Source organism: Nyctereutes procyonoides, unplaced genomic scaffold (genome assembly GCF_905146905.1).
Source record: "Nyctereutes procyonoides isolate TBG_1078 unplaced genomic scaffold, NYPRO_anot_genome, whole genome shotgun sequence".
Classification (NCBI taxonomy): domain Eukaryota; kingdom Metazoa; phylum Chordata; class Mammalia; order Carnivora; family Canidae; genus Nyctereutes; species Nyctereutes procyonoides.
Window position 1 is genome coordinate 3,059 of NW_026575129.1, and position 19,076 is coordinate 22,134.

General features: G+C 40.2%; 2 pseudogenes; both read left to right on the forward strand.

Moving 5' to 3' along the window:
• Window positions 1-1,632: 1,632 nt before the first annotated feature.
• LOC129521018 (myc proto-oncogene protein-like) lies at window positions 1,633-12,119 on the forward strand (annotated as a pseudogene).
• A 2,730-nt stretch (window positions 12,120-14,849) lies between these two features.
• LOC129521076 (ataxin-3-like) lies at window positions 14,850-15,922 on the forward strand (annotated as a pseudogene).
• Window positions 15,923-19,076: the final 3,154 nt, after the last annotated feature.

The following is a 19,076-nucleotide window of genomic DNA, read 5'->3' on the forward strand; positions in this document are numbered from 1 at the left end:
AATAAATAAATAAATAAATGTGCTTTAAATTTTAAAAAAAGAAAAAAGAGCAGATTGTGATTCAGGGAGCAGGGTGGGGGTTTCCGGGTAGGGAGGACTTTTTTCTTTTTTTTTTTTTTCTTCTTAATTTCATGATCACTACGGAGTGTAATCCATTATGCTCCCTGTTCGGGTTGGTTACTTTTCATATATATGCATAATCTTACTCCATATTTCTTGCAGTAAATATACTCATCCTTGTTTTATTTCGCTTTTTCCCCTCCAATTTTACTCTATCCCTTCCCTCAACAATTTATTGTTGATGTTGCTTTATCTTGTCATAGCATGTATTTTTAAACCAGTAAAAGCTGACCTCATCCTGTCATGTGAGTTTCAAACACTATTATCCCCAAACCCAACCCAGCCCTTTCCAGATGTTGGAGGATGGGGAAAAAGAAGTGGAGACATATACAAAATCTTCCATTTCCTTAAGACAAGAATGCTTCTCAATTTCTGTTTCTAGCCTATTAATTCAGTGTATAGATCATCTTGCTTTCTTGTAGTGCTGACACTTTCTTTACAGCCATACTGAATGTAGGGCAACACTCTGATTTTTTTCATCGCTCCAAAATACCACTGACATAAGGCTATTATTGTAGTAGACAATTACTTCTCTAAAGAAAAGGGTGCTCCCTGTGGAGGCAGATTAGACCAAAGTAAATACTTCTCTATTTCATGCCATTTTGTAAATTGCTTTAATTCCTTATCAAAATGAAGGAAGCATATGAACATGCAGTTAAAAATCTTTCTCTGTTTCTATTGCTAATGTACAAATCTGTACAGAAGTGTTTAAAAAAAAAACAAACTGAAAGACTTCCTTCCTCAATTGCTTTTTTAGGGAAAAAAAGTAGACACAAAAACAAAGATGTCCCCATACTAGCATAAATGTGATAATCTGGGAATACACAGTATTAGAGAGAAAGTGGAGCTACAAGAATTCAAACATTGCTGTGGGAAGTTTAAAGTAGCAAATACACTTCAGAAAACAATTAAGAGTTATCTTGTAAGGTTGAGCATTTCCATATCCTGTAGTCACATAACCTTATTCCTAAGAATAAAGACTAGAGTTGAACTGTCTGGCCAATGCAGAAGCCACTAGCCACCATACCTATGTCATTTTGAATTTTAAATAAATAGAATAAAATGCCCCATGGTAATGAGAAGACATGGTTCCAGACCTTGGTCTCTAATATGATTTTCCAACAAAAGGAATCAGGCTCCTTGGAGAAATGACTGATTCTAGAATTGGGGCAGGAAATATATACGATGAACCTGGAGCACACACTGTCTCTCTTTCTGATGGAGGTGTGTCAGAGATACAGGAAACAACTGATGGCCAAAGCTGGAATAAGGAGCAATACACAAAATTAGATTATTTCCCAATGTAAAAAAAAAGTATGCATATGAGTCATACTGATATATACTATTTATTGAATATGAGAGCATATGGAAGAGAAAAGACGAATCTCCCTTGTAGAATCCCAAAGAATTCCCACTCTGTAAGTGTAGGCTACACATAGTGACTTCATTCCAAAAAGTACAGCATGGAAAGGAAGTGCAGGGAGGCAGGGTAAAGAGTAAATCTTACAGACGATGATCAAGGTGATCAAGGTCAACAGGAGCAGTGGGTGGTAAGTCGTGTGGATAGTATTTGTAGTATGTACCGTTGATATGATATGATAAAAAAAAATGGCACTCTTCCTCTGTTGTCTTCCTCCCCCAAACCCATGACTCCAGTGTAATTATGAGGAAAACACCAGAAAATCCCAATAGCAATAGCAGGGCACTATACAAAATACATGACCAGTGCTCCTCAAAATTGCCCAGGTCATCAGAAACAATGTCTTCTATTTCCAACATCTTACATCAGTATTGTGCATTTGCTAATAATTACTGAACCAATATTGATTGTTAACTGAAGTCCATACCCTATTAATATTCACCTATATTATAATTTAGGTGCTATTCTAACCTAAAGTCCTATTCCTGTTCTAGGATATCATCAGGACACCACGTTAAATTTAGTCATCATGTTTCCTTGGGCACTTTGTGACTGTGTCAGTGGGGGACTTGGAAATAGAACACATTGGGTGAGGGACAGGGGAACTCACTGTGCTACCTTTATAATTTTTCTGTAAATCTAAAACTGTTCTAAAAACTTCAGTTTTTTTGGGTGGCGCAGCGGTTTTCCCAGGGCCCGATCCTGGAGAAGAAGAGATGGAGCCTACTGCCTGTGTCTCAGAAGCATCATAAATAAAAAAAAAAAAAAAAAAAATTAAAAAAAGTAAAAAATATGAGGATACGATCTATGGCATGTACTATCCTCTTTTCCATTCATCTTTGCATCAAAATAATTTTTTCAACACTCCATAGGTTGATTTTTCTTGGAAATTAAATGCATAAAATCAATTATTTTAATTTTTTTAAATTGCAAAAAATTTAATTTTTTTCATTTAAATGCACCAGCATTTTCTCAGCAGCAGCCATATTGCAGGTACTCAAAGATCCATGTGGGTATTGGCTGTGACACTGGACATCATAGATGTGGAGCGTTCTCCATCATTACAGAAAGTCTATTAGATGGTGCTGCTCTGTAGACACTCTTACAAATGTGCATCGGTAGATATACATAAGCATGTTTCCAGAAGCATTGTTCATGATTTGTTTAAAGTGTAAAAACAAAAAAAAAACAATCCCCACCAACAGAAGAATGGATAAATAAATTATGACATATTCATAAAGTGTGGAATCCAACAGTATCCAACAGTGAAAATTAATGGATTATAAGTTCATATGTCAACGTGAATGAATCTTTAAAATGTTGAGTGAAAGAGGCAATTTTAAAAAGTAACATATATTATGAATCATTTTTTAAAAATTCAGAAACTCCAAAACCAAATCATGCATTGCTTAGAGATACATTTTTGCACCTGGTAAAATTATAAGGAGAAGCAAGAGAATGATCACAAAATTCAGTCCAGTCTGAGATGGAGGACAAAGGAGACATTTAACTGGGAGAAATATTTGGAGCTTCAGTGGCACTGGTAAAAATGTTTTTGCTCAGTTTAGGTGGTGGTTCCAGATTTGTTTGTTTTATTATCATGCTTCGCAATCTTCATTTTTATTTCATAAGATTTTTTGACAATATCATCTTCTCTGTCAAAGCCTTATCTGATTTCTCCTTTTGCTACATATCACTTACCAATTCTCTCTATTATGGATTTCTCATTCCCATTATCAAGTGTCGCTCCACTAGAGCAGTTGAAATTAAAACTGGCTATCATGGGTTTTACTATTTGCTGACCCTTAAATGGTTTTCGTGCTTCCAAATCTGCATTACTACATTTTAGTCTGGATTTGTAGCCTAATTTAGCACTTCAAAACTCAAAATGAATACTAATATATGCTTCTCAGTTCAAGGGACATTATCTTGCAAGTCAAATGAGCAAGACAAATTCAATTCAGACAATCTATCGTTTAATCTTGTGTCATCCAAATATTGACTGTTCTTATAATGGAGCACCATTACCTAGTGGAATCAACAGCACTTGAAATGCATGAAGTGTTTCTGAACTCACTTAGTAGCCTTTATTAATATTCTTCCACAAAATGCTGTTGACACTGTTTCATTCATATTTCAAAATCCTCTCCTTGATTTACTTAACTAAATCTCTGCCCACTCTTTCCAACACTTTATGAATTACTAACTTCCTTTTATATCCTGCTAGGGTTTCAAAACTAATAGGTGGGAAAGCCTATTTGGAATTATGTTTTTAGTTATTTCCCATGCTGCTTTTCTGAATTACTATATTCCTCATATTCATATTTTAAAACAAATTATATGTTTAACCAGAACAGATGGATATTCTGGTTATTTTTAATGATACATAAATTTTTGAATTAGTTAGCCTATTTTATTTTTAATTATAATGTTTAAAAGTGCTCTACTGTTCAGAAATTAGATATAAAGAAAAACCAAATCAGGTTAATAGAAAAATAGGCAGTCTTTTCCAGTTAGCTAAGCATTTCTCACAAAGTAAATTAGAGAGTAAAACTCCATAGTCTAAAGGTATAACCAAAGCTTTCCACTGCGATCATTGTTCCATTGTCTTATAGGTATGCCCTGAAGTATGTGCTGACTCTTCAGTAAAAATCATAAATATCTATTTTCTTTTTTCAAGGATTTTATTTATTTGAGAGAGAGAGAGAGAGAGCACAAGTGAGGGTAAGAGCAGGCAGAGAGAGAGAGGCAGAAGTAGGCTCCCCACTGAACAGGGAGCCCAATGTGGGACTCGATCCCAGGACCTCAGGATCATGACCTGAGCTAAAGGCAGATGCTTCACCAACTGAGCCATCCAGGGACTCCAGTAGATACCTGTTTTCGAAATAAGAGAAAAGAAAATATTTTGGTTAAGAAATTATGTACAGCTGACCCTTGAATAACGTGGGGTTGTTGAGGCCCCGACTCCCCCTCTGTGACTATCATAAATAAATAAAAAATTAAAAAAAGGAGGCAGTCAAAAACCGACCCCCCTCTAGGAGGCAGTAAAACTTTTCACTCCCTACAATCTTATCTACTAACAGTTGTTGACTGTTGACTGGAAGCCTTACCAATAACATAAGCAGTTGATTAAAATACATTTTGTTTTGTATATGTATCATAATCTATATTCTTACAACCAAGCAAGCTAGAGAAGAGAAATGTTAATAAAAAAATCATAAGGAAGAGAACATACATTTACAGTACTTACTGTATTGATGGGAAAAACATCCACGTGTAGGTGGGCCATGCAGGTCAAGCCCCAGCTGTTCAATGGTGGACTGCAACCCATACCCACTTTTAAAGGCTCCTGTTAGGGATGGAAACCAGCCTCATGTCCACTTTCACAACATTAAGAGAATAAGAAAGTGAAAACTCACGGTGTTGTAAACGAGTAGTGAAAGTTAACTAAATCTATAATAAATCTCCCTCAATGACAAGGCCAAGAGAACTGGACAGAACACCTGTGAGCCCCCTATGCTGTGCCCCACCCACCCCAAAATAAGTAGAAATGTTCCTTGGTCGTTCCCATTGTCTGGGCCTTGAAGCAATCAGAAAATGGCTCCCAATCCTGCAAAGGCCCGAGGTTGCCTAAGACATACAGTTACCGGCCAGTAACCCGTTCCCTGTATCCAGCTGGAAACTCCCAATTCCAGTAAACGGATCTGCAGAAAGTGGAAGGAATTGGCAGTGGCAGGATTGAGAGCTGTGATTTCTGCAAGGGGGTGGCATGTGGGGCAATCCTAGAAACAAGAGCCTTAGCCGTCATGTTTATTGAGAACAGGGCCTTTCTATCATCTGATCCATTTATATTTGTAAAGAACCAAGTATTTTGTGGCTTTTTAAAAGATTTTTATTTATTCATTCATGAGAGACACACACACAGAGAGAGAGAGAGAGAGAGACAGAGACCCAGGCAGAGGGAGAAGCAGGCTCCATGCAGGGAGCCCGATGCAGGACTCGATCCCAGGACTCCAGCATCACACCCTGGGCCAAAAGGCAGGTGCCAAACCGCTGAGCCACCCAGGCTGCCCTGCTTTCATGTTAAAGAAGAGAAACTTAGAAAATAAAATAATTTGTTTCATTGAGATATTCTACTTGGTTTTTCACAATTTTTGTGTCATTTTACCACAAATGATAGATTTTGAAGGTGATATATCAAAAGCTTGTTTGTTAGGTTTTAATAGATCTATACATGTGTGTAAATAACTTACATGTTGCTTATTTAAGCATTTATATGTTTGTATTTCCATAGGTCATCTAGACATTAGCTCCCAGCAGAGTAGTTGATTTCTGTCATTAGCCCAGTTTAGCTTATGAAGAACTCGCAACACTTAAAACTACAAGACAATTGGGAAATCAGGGTCCTTGCTCAGATAAAGAAACTGAGGCCCAAGAGGGATCTCATTGAAGGGCTTAATGTTATGGAAAGATCCTGTTACATTGATTCTTGGGGACTCAGGAAGGACTCAGCTTTATTATGTTATTCACTTACATTCCCTGGACTCCTGCTGTGTCTCCCCCCCCACCCCCCTCAGGGAACCCGGGAATGGAGGGAGCCTTATCATTCACTAGGTCCTGTATTTTATTATGAAGAAGGTGATTTTAACAAATATCTTTTTCCTCCAGGAAGCACATGGTTAGCCACTTAACTGAATAGTTGACTTCATGCTTGATGTGTGATTATGTTGGACCCTGGCTCACGGGTGCCAACGTGTCCCGGTGGACGCCCCAGAGACTCAGACCCCAGACAGGCAGATGCAATCAGCAAGAGGGTTTATTGAACGTTTGCGCAAACGGGCTCTCCGCCTCCGAGGAGGAAAAGAGCCCCGATTAGCAATTACAGGGATCTTTGAAAGGCAAAAGGAAAGAACCCCCTAAAGGCAAAAGAACCGCGGGAGTCGCATAGCATCCAGGTTGTTTTCACAGAGGGTCAACTTGAACCTATTCAGGGACATTCCAATCAGGGTGTGGGGGAAATGGTTTTCTTACTGTGAACAGAATTTAGTTGCTACAATTTCAGGAAGGTGCCTTGATGGGCTGCCTCTGGGTTAGGGCTGGCCCTACTTACAAGGGCGGAGGTTTCTTCACTACAAAAGTCTGATAATTTAATTGTGCATTCAAAGATAGAAAACAGGTAAAATCTACTGGCCCCAACACTCACTTAGGAAGCCAGTAATGAGAGTTGTTTGAAAGCACAGTTCAAGGCTCCTGAACCACATAGCATAAAATTCCAGGCCCTTAAAATCAGCTACAGGACACTACTTTTGATTTCTTCAGCTCTATACCTTTGCACAACACAATGATTACACATTTAGCTCCCTCTATGGGATACAATGCCCTCCCTCATTGTAGTACCTCATTATATATTGGGACTCCTCACACGGTAATGCAAATGATCTGTCTGAATGACTCTCTCTCCCAGTAGACCCCCATATATAATTTCTTAAAGGCAGGAACTGAACTTATTTTTATATTGCCTGGTACCTGAATGGCACTATTTTGATGAAGCAACATGACAGTATTGGATTCCAAAACATCATTATGAAGACCTATGTTTTAATCCTACATGCACTGAGCTTTCCATTTTCCAAATATGTAAATAATTAGCTATTCTATTCTTTGAGGATTGCAGGGAAACTGAAAGATACCTATAAAGTGACTAACCCAGTACCTGGCACATAGAAGGGACTGTTACACAAGCTCAGTAAATGTTAGTTGGATTCATCTTTCCCTGTAGCTCCTTCCATTTATATATTAACTCAAAAGTCTCTCCAGATTTTTCAAAATTTAAACAACTATGTTGTTCCTTCTTACACTTTGCCATATAGCATAATTGAAACATAATCATATCTATACAAATAAAGAATCTCACTGTATACTCAGGCAATTTAGGCATTTGAAAACAGTAAGTTCAATTTTTTCCAGGCATGAAATATCCTAAGAAATGGGAACTAAAGTTCAGGGCATCCAGCTTTATTTTCTCTTCTATTTCTCAACAAAAGAGGAAAAAAATGCTTCAATATTTATAAGACTAAGAATAATGGATGTGCATAATTTCGCTTTAACATACATTTCTGCCTTTTAAACCCAGTTTAAACTCAGTGAAAGGCCAAGAACATGGACTTAATTATGAGAAAAAAAAAGATGCCTTAACTGCAGTGCACATTCAATAAACAAAATCCAAAGAAAGCAATCCTGCCTGAGACGTTTACAAATCAATTCATTATATTGATTTGGAATGAGTTGTGCTGTAATTTAAAGCATAGATTACTGCAGGCCAAACTTGATAAAGTTCTTTTTTTAAGGTACTTCACTTGGCTATGGACTTGACCTGAGAATTTTCAAGACACGGTGATTTGCCAAACAAAAAAAAACAAACAAACAAACAAAACAAAAAAAAAAACCTACTCTATGTGTAAAGGCTACAATTTAAGACCTAACGACTAAGAATAAATCAGAACTAAATTTCAGAAGTACAAAAACTTGTGTCTGAGTTAACTAACAACTTTAATAAACCATTGATACTTTGAGAAAAGGCAATGTGTTTCTATTTCATGATGTATCTCCCATAAAATGTATAGATGTTTCCACCTCATTCCCTAGTTCTAATGCAGTTCTGGAAGAAAAATTTAAGATTTTATTCTATTTTGTGTCTTCTTCGTGGAAAAAGCTGTTCCTTGGGGAACTGGCGATTACACCTAAGAGTACTTTTGCCCCATTCAAATCTCCTGATGACTCAGTGTTTTATCTCATGCAACTTAAACATTTTGTCACTTTTTTTCACTTACCATTCTTATGAAGTAGAGATGATAATAGCTGTCGCTACATAGGGTATTTCTCAGAAAGCGCCAAAGCTAGGGTTCAGAAAAGCTCATCTAATTTTAATTGAAGAAACCTCCCCCCTTGTAAGTAGGGCCAGCCCTAATCCAGAGGCAGCCCATCCAGGCGCCTTCCTGAAATTTTAGCAACTAAAAGCATTCTGTTCACAGTAAGAAAACCATTTCCCCCCACACCCTGATTGGAATGTCCCTGAATAGGTTCAAGTTGACCCTCTGTGAAAACAACCTGGATGCTATGCGACTCCCGCGGTTCTTTTGTCTTTAGGGGGGTTCTTTCCTTTTGCCTTAAAAGATCCCTGTAATTGCTAATCGGGGCTCTTTTCCTCCTCGGAGGCGGAGAGCCCGTTTGCGCAAACGTTCAATAAACCCTCTTGCTGATTGCATCTGCCTGTCTGGGGTCTGAGTCTCTGGGGCGTCCACCGGGACACGTTGGCACCCGTGAGTCAGGGTCCAGCAGTAGGACGTATCAGACTTTTGTAGCACAGAAAACACTTGAACGCCTGTATTTGCGATGCTCGTCAGCAAAACATACTCACTTTTTTAAAAAGATACACTATTTGTAAAGTAGATTCCAGTGGTCAGTAAGGTACTAGTTAGTGCTCACTCGGCAACTTCTTATCAGATTGTTCAGTGTTTAGAAACTCTGAGCAAGGTATTTTAGACAATAGACATGGTTGTATTGTAAGAGAGATGACTTGTAGGATTTTAGATTTTTTAAAGTATAGTTATAAAGAACATTTCTGGAACTGGCAATGACCTGAAGTTCCGAAGATGTATTTGCTGTGAAAACATCCGACACACCGAATAACGACGTATTGGAAACCTGTGAATCGATAGATGCAGGCATTGGGGATCTTTGTAAGTGCTATTATCTACGATGAGAAATAATTGCATGTTCAGTTCAACCACCCCAAATTATATTTTTAAATTTAATTTGTAACTTGGGAGTTAGCAGAAACTTAATATATTTGGAGCATCATTCTATGTCATACCTGACTTTAGCTTGATGAAACTGTGTTTTCTATCTCCTTAAATGTTATTCAGTTATGGGATTTCTTGCACTCTTGGTTAGTACACTTTTGTGCCCTTAGGAAAAACAATTGTATTTCGAAACCAAAGTTATTGACTTATAGATGTATCTATTGGTCCTGAAGTACTTTACTGAGGGGGAAAAAAAACCTACAAAATTAATAGAAGTTAAGAGTCTAAAGACCATACGGTGCTCAAGTTACACTTCAAATTAAAAATGTCTTACAAGGTGAGGCAGTCACCCCAGTAAGACAAAAATAGGGAAATGCAACAATTCTCCTCAAGGACATTTTATTTTTTTTTTACTTTATGATACAGAGAGAGAGAGAGAGAGAGAGAGAGAGAGAGAGACAGAGACACAGGCAGAGGGAGAAGCAGGCTCCACGCACCGGGACCCCGACGTGGGATTCGATCCCGGGTCTCCAGGATCGCGCCCTGGGCCAAAGGCAGGCGCAAACCGCTGCGCCACCCAGGGATGCCCCAAAGACATTTTAAACAGCAGTTCCCCTGCCTTATGTGGAATTTGAGCAGTTGCATCTCTTCCCCACCGAGCAGACACCCTTATCACTGACAGCGGCCTGAACTCAGAAATCAAGGTCGTCCTTACACCTTGTCCCATTCCGCCCGAGCCGCGCATCTCCCAGCTGCAGCCGCCACGCCCCGGCCGCCGCCTGGCCCCCGCCGGCCTCGGGAAGGGCAGGGCTATTCAGAGGCTCGGCGGGAGGACAGAGAACAGAGGGGAGGGATCGGGCTCAGCAGGATCAACGCTGCTCGTCGGGGCCTCTCCGACTCGCTGTAATGATCCCTGCGAGAGACAGAGGGAGCGGGCGGGCGCGTCCGCGGGGGGAAGAGCGGAGCGAGCGGAGAGCGAGGCGAGGGCGCTCCGGGCGCCCCGGGGAGGGAGACCCGGAGTCACAGGGGGCCTCTCCGCCTCCGAGCCCCCGCCCGCGGGGCGCGCGACCGCCGCCGCTCCCACGGAACTTTGCCCGCCGCCGCGGGCGGACACTTGGCTCCACTCCCCTTTGTGGAACTTGCAAGCGCCCTGGAGCGAGGAGAACGCGACTCTCCGGACGCGCAGAGGCTCTGCCCCTTCGCCTATTCGGGAAGACACTTCTCCCGCCGCCGCCACCCGCGCCCGGCTGCCCTGGAAGGCGCTCCCCGCCGCAGTCGGACGCCGGGTCTGCTCCGGAGAGGGCAAAACCCGGCTGCCGCGATGCCTCCCAACGTCAGCTCCGCCGGCAGGAACTGGGACCTCGACTACGAGTCGGTGCAGCCGTGTTTCTACTGCGACGAGGAGGAGAACTGCTCCCAGCGGCAGCAGCAGAGCGAGCTGCAGCCGCCGGCGCCCAGCGAGGACATCTGGAAGAAGTTCGAGCTGCTGCCCGCCGCGACGCTGTCCCCGAGCCGCCGCGCCAGGCTCTGCTCGCCGTCCTATGTCGCAGTCGCGCCCTTGTGCCCCGGGGGGAGGATGACGGCTGCGGCGGCAGCGGCAGCTTCTCCACGGCCGACCGGTTGGAGATGGTGACCGAGCTGCTGGGAGGAGACGCGGTGAACCAGAGCTTCATCTGCGACCCGGACGACGAGACCTTCATCCAAAGCGTCATCATCCAGGACTGCATGTGGAGCGGCTTCTCGGCCGCGCCGAGCTCGTCTCGGAGAAGCGGGGCTCCTACCAGGCTGCGCGCAGAGACGGCGGCAGCCCGAGCCCCGCCCGCGCGGGCCCGGCGGCCGCTCCACCTCCAGCCTGTACCTGCGGGACCTGAGCGTCGCCGCCTCCGAGTGCATCGACCCCTCCGTGGTCTTCTCCTACCCGCTCAATGACAGCAGCGCCCCCAAGCCCTGCGCCGCCCCCCGACCCGGCCGCCTTCTCCCCGTCCTCGGACTCTCTGCTCTCCTCGGCCGAGTCCTCCCCCAGGGCCGGCCCCGAGCCCCTGGCGCTGCACAAGGAGACACCGCCCGCCCCCAGCAGCGACTCGGAGGAAGAACAAGAGGACGAAGAAGAAATTGATGTTGTTTCTGTGGAAAAAGGCAGCCCCCTGCCAAAAGGTCCGAATCGGGGTCCCCCTCTGCTGGAGGCCACAGCAAACGTCCTCGCAGCCTGCTGATCCTTAAGAGATGCCAGGTGCCCACCCATCAGCACAACTACGCGGCCCCCCTCCACCAGGAAGGACGATGCCGCCGCCAAGAGGGCGAGGCTGCGCAGTGCTGGAGCCCTGAGACAGACCAGCAGCAACCGCGGATGTGCCCGGCCCAGGTCTTCGGGCACGGGGCAGAGTGACAAGAGGCTAGCACACAATGGCTTGGAGCGCCGGAGGAGGAAGGAGCTGAGACGGGGCTTCTTTGCCCTGCGTGATCAGATCCCGGAGTTGGAAAACGATGCAAAGGCCTCCAGGAGAGTGATCCTTAAAGAAGCCACCGCGTACATCCTGTCCGTCCAAGCCGAGGAGCAAAAGCTCCTTTCCGAAAAGGACTTGTTGCGGAAGCGCCGAGAACAGTTGAAACACAAACTGCGACAGCTAAGGAACTCTGGTGCCCAAGTCCACGTACTGGAGGGAGGAACTGGAATCGGTCATGAATTCTCACTTGCTACTAAGGGAAAGGAAGAAGGTTCCTTCTGCCAGAACTGTGGGGGATCCTCATATCTGAACTTGTTTCAAATGCATGTTTAAGTGCAACCTCACAACGTTGGCTGAGCCTTAGGATTGAAAAGGTTTAGCCGCGATGTAAACTGCCTCAAATGGGACTTTGGGCATAAAAAGAACTTTTTTTTAATGCTTGCCACTTTTTTTTTCTTTCTTTTAACAGATTTGTATTTAAGAATTGTTTTTAAAAAATCGTAAAGTTTACCCCATTTTCCTGTGTAAATATGGTCATGAAATGTAAATGACTTTCATAAAACGTTTATAGCAGTTATACAAAAAATTCAAACCATGTATTATAAACCATAATTTTTTTAAGTACATGTTCCTTTTTAAAGTTGATTTTTTCTATTGTTTTTAGAAAAAATGAAATACTTGGCAAATATATATATAAAAAAAAAAAAACTTCTCACATTTTTCCTAAACGTTTTCTAATCATGAGATCATGAGTAACGGAAAGGAGATTTTAAGTCAGGAAAAGAATAAGCAGTCTTTCTTTTTATTATGGGTGTCAAATTAAACATAATAGAAAGGTAATAGTTGATTGGTAGTTTTTTTTTTTAAAGATCTCTAGGTTTAAAGGAATTTAATGTTTCCAAGACAACACATGAGTCAATTAAACTGTAAAGTGTGTGTGTGTGTGTGTGTGTGTGTGTGTGTTTTAATCTTGCTGTTGCTACTTTTTAATGGAAAACAGCCACATTTCTGCTGTTCTTTTTAGGCTATTGTCTTCACTTAGAAGTCATTTTCATGCTTTGCATAAACAGGCCCAAACAAATTCTAAGTTGATTTTTGTCATATCAGTATCAGGAAATAAGAACTGTGATACCTAATCATGGCCTTACTGTTGAATTGTTTTATGCCTAGGAAGCAGGATCTAAAATTCTTATTAGCTTGTTAATATGTCAGACATAATTGGAAAGTATGGAGTGTTTCCTAATTATTATCCTAGTAAACTCAACTCTATCTACTCTGGTTTTCTCAACAGTGTGAAGAGGTGTGAGCTTCAATTAATATTTGGGATTATGAAATTACAGATTTAAAAGTGTGAAGTGTGTAAATGTCATTATCCTAATAAAAATTACAAAATGAAACCTTTGAATAGCCTTGAATAAATGGAATCTTTCAACAAAGCAAATCCTAAAATGTTCACAAGAGGTTGCACAGGCATTGTAGAAACAAACAAACCCAATTCCTAGAATGACACGGAGAAGTATATCTTTGTGGCCATGAAATATTTAACATTTTAGAAAACATTCAAAGCTTCCAGAGCATTTCGTTGAACATGACATGAGTGTATGCTCGTCTGACTATAATCCTACTTTTCTTGATTTCTTCTGAATAAACAAGTTTTCACTATGTTGGTTCTTGGAAAGCTTAAATAGGATCAAATCAGGAAAGCAGTGTCATAAAGGGGATGTAATTATAGCTGTTGCTATTGAAACAACTGAATCTAGGGGTTTTTAAGTCATAAGTTACTATATTAGAGAAATCTAGATCCTGTTTTATACTTATGTGAAAAGATGGACTTTTAACTTTAGGGGAGAGGAAATTGATTCTTAGAATAAGGAGCTTTGAGAAAATTTGAGAAAGGAAGACAAAAATGCTATAAAATGTCTTCTGAATTCAAAGTACAAAGTTTCTATTTGTTAATTTGGGCCCTAAAATTATTTTCTACTTTAGATTATATAATTTTGTGGAACATATCTGTAGGCTGACTTTCACAGATTATTTCATCCTTTGCAATTTTTTATGAAATAAACCCAACTTAAAAAAAAAAAAAAACCCAACTTAAACAAAATAGCTAACCTAAAATTAACTTCAAACATTAGCATATTGACAAAAGGACCAATGTTCCTACAGAGCATTGTTTTTTTTTTGTTATTTTTTTTTTCAGAGCATTGTTTTCATAAATTTTCATTGCATGATGTTAAATAACTAGATGAGATCAAAAAAATTTTTTCCAATATAATATCTTTTGCCTATTTTGTGATAACCTTAGAAAAAATTGAGAATTCTTTCTCCTATTAGTTTTAAGTAAGAGGAAATATAATAAATGATTGTTGGACATTCAGTATTAAGGCCAAATTTGAAGGAACTACCTTAGAATAATCTCTGCTGATTTCATGTTACCTTTTCAAAATAAAATCAACTTTTGAAGTGAAATTTTATATATGTTAAGTGAATGGAAGCATTTTTTGGTTGTAGTATATCATCTACTAAGAGAAGCCCCACACCTCACAGCATTCCTCATGTTTTCACCATCAGGATCTTAGAACCCCTTAGAACCAAAAATCACCATCATTGTATCTTTTAGGTGACCCTCCTTCACATGAGCCAATTAAGGGAAGATCTGGTAACATGATTCTTCATGTTGCTGTCAGTAAGAATCAGATTTTGGAACTTGGTTGTCTAGGTAGATATCCAGATTATAGCCCTAGAAATTTAGCAGTAGAAGAATCTCTCTGCTTGTACCTCAGCCGATTTTTATTAAAGGTAAATTATCATAAAAAAATTCTTGGATGGATAAAATCACAATTGTTGAATACTCTAGACTTATGTTAGGAATTAAGAGTGAGGACTGGGGCTAATCTATCTCATACTCCAGTTATGCAGTTTCAAGTTGAGATGGAGAATGTGGTCAATTTAGAAAAGAAAATTAATGTTCTTGCTGAGCTCTCAAAAATGTATTTCAGTGATGATTGAAAGATCTGAGATTCACACTGCTCTCAAGAATTAACAAAGGTGAGACAAATAAACATGGAGTCCATCTTCCATGAGAAACAAGAAGGTTCACTTTGTGCTCAACATTGCTAGAATAATCTATTGCAAGGAGAATATTTTAGCCCTGTGGAATTATCTTCAGTTGCACATCAGCTAGATGAAGAAGAGAGGATGAGAATAGCAGAAGGGTTACCAGTGAAGAATATCACACAGTTTCACAGCAGCCTTTTGGAAATATGGATGACAGTGGATTTTTTCTCTATTCAAGTTATAAGCAATGCCTTGAAAGTTTAGGGTTTGGAACTAATTCTCTTCAACAGTCTGGAGTATCAGAGGCTCAGGATCGATCCCACAAATGAAAGATCATTTGTTTGCAATGACAAAGAACACTGGTTTACAGTTAGAAAATTAGGAAAACAGTGGTTCAACTTGAATTCTCTCTTGATGGGTCCAGAATTAACATCAGACACGTACCTTGTGCTTTTCCTAGCTCAATTACAACAGCAAGGTTATTCTATATTTGTTGTTAAGGTGACCTGCCAGATTGTAAAGCTGACCAACTTCTACAGATGATCAGGGTCCAACAGATGCAGAGACCAAAACTTATTGGAGAAGAATTAGCACAACTAAAAGAACAGAGAGTCTGGAGAACAGATCTGGAACGAGTCTTAGAAGCAAACGATGGGTCAGGCATGTTAGATGAAGAGGAGGAAGATTTGCAGAGGGCTCTGGCACTAAGTTGCCAAGAAATGGACATGGAAGATGAAGGAGCAGATCTCCATAGAGTTATTCAGCTCAGTATGCAAGGTAGTTCCAGAAGGGTATCTCAAGATATTCCACAGACATCAGGTACACATCTTACTTTGGAAGAGCTATGGAAGAGAAGAAAAGCCTACTTTGAAAAGCAGCAGCAGCAGCAGCAGCAGTAATAGCAGCAGCAGGATCCACCAGGACAGTTCTCACATCCATGTGAAAGGCCCACCACAAGTTCAGAAGCCCTAGGCAGTGATCCAGGAGATGCTATGAGTGAGGAAGATCTGCTTCAAGCAGCCGTGACCATGTCTTTGGAAACTGTTAGAAATAGTTTCAAAACAGAAGGGAAAAAATAATACCTTTGATAAATCATTTAGATGTTCTTACTTTCCAACATTATTATCTGTGTGGTTACAGCACAGAGGGTCTGCTTTAGTCATGTGTCAAAGAAGCAATGTTCAACAGAGGAGATAAGACTTTTAGGTGGTTTGCAACAGAAAGTGGAAAAATGCATCAGCTGTAGGACTAGTGATCCTCCATACACTAGCCAAAGAGGCATTTAGAGATTAAAGAAATTTAAAATAGTTTTCTAAATGTTAAGAATTAACAAAGGCAACATAAACCTCAGCTGCATAAAATAAGCCAATAAAAATATAGATGTAAACACTTATACTTTTTTTAGGATTTATTTTACTTTAGAGAGAGAGAACATGTGTTAGTAAGATGAAGGGTAGAGGGAGCGGAAGAGGAGAGAATCTCAAGCAGACTCTCTGCTGAGCTTGGAGTCTGCCTGAGAGGCAGGGGTCCATCTCACGACCCTGAGATCATGACCTGAGCTAAAATCAGGATTCGGAAGCTTAACCAACTGAGCCACTCAGGTCTCCACAATTAAAATTATTTAAATCAAAATATAATTGACATACAATATCCTGTTAGTTTCAGGTGTACATCATAGAGATTTGATATTTTTATATATTATGAGATGATCACCATGGTAAGTCCTGTTACTGTCACCATACAAAATTATTACTATTATTCTTGACTCTATTCCCTATGTTCTCCATTACATCCCCATTACTTATTTACTTTATAACTGGAAGGTTGTATCTCTTAAACCCCTTCACTTGTCCCCTCATCCCTTACCACTTCTGGTACCCAATAGTTTGTTTCCTGTATCTATGGGTCTGTTTCTGTTTTGTTTATTTTGTTTTTTTAGATTCCATCCATAAGTGGGATTATATCCAATTTATTTCACTTGGCATTATACTAAAGTCCATCCTTGTTGTCACTTATGATAAGATTCTAATTTTTTTATGGCTGAGTAATACTAAATTGTACATACATACCACATCTTTATCATTTATTTGTTGATGGACACTTAAGTTGCCTTCATATCCTGGCTATTGTAAATAATGCTGCAATGGACATAGGGGTGCATATGTCTTTGCATTGGTGTTTTTGTTTTCTTCAGGTAAATACACAGAAGTGGAATTTGTTGGATTGTATAGTAGTTCTCTTTTTAATTTTTAAAGGCACTTCCCCATTGTTTTCTGTAGTAGCTGTACCAATTTATATTCCCACCAACAGTGTTTGAGGGTGAGCTTATCTCCACATCCTCACCAACACTTGTGTTATTTAAAGATTTTATTTATTAATTCATGAGATGAGAGAGAGAGAGAGAGAGGCAGAAACACAGGCAGAGGGAGAAGCAGGCTCCATGCAGGGAGCCCGATGTGGGACTCGATCTTGGGTCTCCAGGATCACGCCCTGAGCCAAAGGCAGGCACTAAATGGGCCACCCAGGGATCCCCACTAACACTTATTTATTATTATTATTATTATTATTATTATTATTATTATTATTTTTATTTTTTGTTGTTAATAGCTAATCAGATAGGTGTGAGGTGATGACTTATTGTGGCTTTGATTTGCATTTCTCTGATAATTAGTGATGTTGAGCATTTGTATGTTGGCCATGTGTGTGTTTTTTTTTTGAAAAAATATCTGTTCGAGCCTTGTGTCCATTTTCTAATCAAGTTGTTTTATGATATTAACTTATGAATGTTTTTATATACTTTGGATATTACTCCTTAGCAGATGTATGCTTTGCAAATATCTTTTCTCATTCAATAGCCACATTTATATTTTGTTGATAGTTTCCTTTGCTGTGCAAAAATTTTTTTTGAGTTAAGTATCACCCCAGTTGTTTATTTTAGCATTTGTTGCCTTTGCTTCTGGGGACTGGTCTAAAAAACTATCACTAAGACCAATGCCAAAGAGCTCACTACCTGTGTTTTCTTCTAAGGTTTTATGGTTTCAGATCTTGAATTAGGGACAAATGGGGCTAGACAGGCTAGGTAGGGAGCCACGGAAGCAGGCTCACAAAAATCCCTAAAATGTTGAGGTATAGGGAAACCAGAGATAAGGGAACCAGCCAGATCGCCCTGCCCTAGGTGTGGGCAGGGAGGGTGTCTTTTTATGACAGTCATCTGTGACCAACAAAGAATAATCAGACCCCAAAGAAGAAGTAAGCCATTAAAGATGTTATCACTAGTCCTTACTCAATGGTCATGTCAATAGGTAATGTTAAAAGGATTAATGTTAAAGGATTTAGGAACCCTGGTTGGCTTTCAATAAAAGACCAACCCTAGTGGCAACCCAGTCAGAACCCCCTCACTTCTGAGAACTTCCTCTTTGTATTCTCACTTAATAAACTTCTATCACTTTACTTAGTCTCCTTTGTCTGCGAGATTCATTCTTCAACTCCGTGAGACAAGAACCAAGCTCTCCTGTGTCAGTCTTACTTTCAAGTCTTTAGTCTATTTTGAGTTTATTTTTGGATATGGTCTAAGATAGTGGTCCAGTTCCCTTCTTTTACAGGTAGCTGTCCAGGTAATTATACTTTGAATGAAAAAGAAAGCAAAGATATATTAATCCAAATTTCATCTCTGAAGGAGACAGAGGCCTGAGCATATTGTGAAGTACAGTAACTAGTCATCTCAAAAAGGACAAAGGACAAAAGAAATAAATATAGTCCATATAGTCAACATTTAGCTCCCATTTGCCAGACATCAGTCAACAGGTTGCTGTTTTAAGACTGATCAGCTCTCAGTCCTCGGAGTTCTAAAGAGATAAGCTTATCTTTCTCTTAGATTCTATGTCTACTCAGAAGATGTCAGGTATGCTAACACTTCTAATAGACATTCCAGTCACCCTGTATTAATTACTGGACACTGCAGACTTGTGTATAACTGAGTTCTCAAAGGCAGTTATGTCTTCTAATTTAGTGTTGATATGGGTCTTCTGTGGCTCATCATGCTACATTGGTATTTTTCATAGTAGTCAATTGATTTTGTAGCTCAACTGGACAGAGTTGGTGCTCCTTTGACATTTAATGTCAGGGTGGCAGAGAGTTTCTCTTAAAAAAATTGCTACATTGGAAATAAAGAGTGTTTAAAGGAATTGCTTTATATTGTGGAGATAGCTCATGTTTTGTTTCATTTTGCCTTTC